The sequence below is a fragment of the Limulus polyphemus genome, unplaced genomic scaffold (genome assembly GCF_000517525.1).
Source record: "Limulus polyphemus unplaced genomic scaffold, Limulus_polyphemus-2.1.2 Scaffold4636, whole genome shotgun sequence".
NCBI classification, from domain to species: domain Eukaryota; kingdom Metazoa; phylum Arthropoda; class Merostomata; order Xiphosura; family Limulidae; genus Limulus; species Limulus polyphemus.
Window position 1 is genome coordinate 85,793 of NW_013670246.1, and position 2,542 is coordinate 88,334.

The window sequence follows — 2,542 nt, forward strand, 5'->3', positions numbered from 1 at the left end:
TTCATCCCGTAGTTTTCGCCCTCTTTGTATGTAGTCCAAACGGGGGGGGGGCATTAAAATAGTTTATTTTCTTTTCAATTTACTGAAGACTATATGTTTCAGAAGACCACCAGTAGCACAGCGGTATGTCTGTGGACTTACAACGCTAGAATCCGGGTTTCGATACCCGTTGTGGGCAGAGCACAGATAGCCCATTGTGTAGCTTTGTGCTTAATTACAAACAAAATGTTTCAGAATTTTAACACTCAAAGCTATGATTTTCCATCGGTATTTTTGTTTTATTTATTTACGGCCATTAACCTGTTGGCCAGCGATTTCGTCATTTCCGTCCGAGCGGTAAGTACTTTCAATTCGAATTATAAAAGAAAAAACAAACAATACGGACTTTCGGAATAAACGTATTAGATATATTAACAAATTCGTTAAAACGATTTTTTGACGGGGGGGTTGTTTTTTGCCTATTAATGATAATCATAATATGAATAAATTAATTAATTACACGATTGATGTGTGTTACATTTATATTTTATTAAAGTGTTATCGATATTTATTGGTAAATTGCAGCTGCGTTAGAATGTCGAATTTAAGGGATTTGTCCCCCTGTCTTACAATAACTTATAACTATCCTAAAAGACACAGAACACAGCCTTGGGTTTTCGCTTTATAAACGATCACTTGAACATGCTCTTTTCAACTTAAAGAGTACGTCATCGCACAACCGTTTTATTGCCCGTTAAACACTTGGATTTGTTCTCCTATTCATGCATTTTCAGCAAAACCCTGGTTTAACTTTACACACTCTAGAAACTTCTAACCACTCGTGAAGAAAGTATCATTTATTGTTAACGGATACTTGACGTTCTTGTTAACTTTTAAGTTATTGTTTCTATCTGGCGAGTGTAGTTACAATACTTTAGATATATTGTTGTTGTTAGTAATTAAGCACAAAGCTACACAATGAGCTATCTGTGCTCTGCCCACCATGGGTATCGAAACCCAGATTCTAGCGTTGGGGGGGCACTTTAGATATAAGTAAATAGTACTTGGATCAGGGTATTATATACCCCAAGCAACGAAGACACTATGCTGACTGAGTGTTTCCTTATGCAGAAGGTTAGGGGCAGGATTCTCCATGCTCAGAGTTGTGTTTACATTACTATATACTGTTCGTTTAGTGTTATATTTACATTACCATCTAAACAATTTAGTACTATTCTTTCAGTGTTGTGTTCTATACCAAAACAAGTACATGAAATTTCAAGATCAACACCAGTAATATCTTGAAATGAATGTGTTTTGTTTTCGTTTTTAATTTAATATGGTCTATATTTAATTTTTTTTTAATTTTAGGATTGTCATAAAATATTAAACGCCAGTGGGCGCAATGGATACTGAAGTAATCTTATTCTCTCATAAATAAATTCAGAAATAAACAAGAAACTACAAAAATAGGTAAGAGAGCTTCCATTATATACATGCTATTTTTCTTGGATCGAATGAAAGGAACCAAACTGTTTATATAGTGATGCAAACACAACACTGAAAGAATAGTACTAAATTGTTTAGATGGTAATGTAAAAACAACACTAAACGAACAGTACATAGTAATGTAAACACAACTCTGAATGAAAGGAACCAAACTGTTTATATAGTGATGCAAACACAACACTGAAAGAATAGTACTAAATTGTTTAGATGGTAATGTAAAAACAACACTAAACGAACAGTACTAAACTGTGTATATGAAAGGAACCAAACTGTTTATATAGTGATGTAAACACAACACTGCAATAATGGGATCAAACTGTTTATATAGTGATGTAAACACAACACTGAAAGAATAGGATGAACCTGTTTATATAGTGATGTAAACACAATGCTGAAAGAATGGGATCAACCTGTTTATATAGTGATGTAAACACAATGCTGAAAGAATGGGATCAACCTGTTTATATAGTGATGTAAACACAATGCTGAAAGAATGGGATCAACCTGTTTATATAGTGATGTAAACACAATGCTGAAAGAATGGGACCAGCGAATAGTGGGATTGACCGTCACATTATAACGCCCCCAGGGCTGAAAGGGCGAGCATGTTTGGTGTGACCGGGATTCGAACCCGCGACTCACAGATTGCGAGTCGAACGCCCTAACCACCTGGCCACGCCGGGCCTAGTTTTGTTATTAAAAGATTCAACCTATTTCTATATGTTTTATATTTGTTTTTTAGATCTATATTAAATTATTTTAATGGTCTTTCCCCATTTAATTACGAAAATAATTGAGCTTACTAGCCCTCCAGTGGATCACCTGTAAGTTGAACGACTTAAAACGTTAAAATCCGGGGTTCGATTGCTCGCAGTGGACAAAGCGCTGATAACACAACGTGTGGTCTTGCTTTAAAACAAGCAAACAGACGATGTTAGTATTCGAAGGCGTAATTTCATGCATTGCGAAGTTACCCTCGTTTTGATTTCAGTGAAATCACTAATATGATGTATTACTGACATATCTATCCGTGTTTTATCTGTAAGTTTATCTT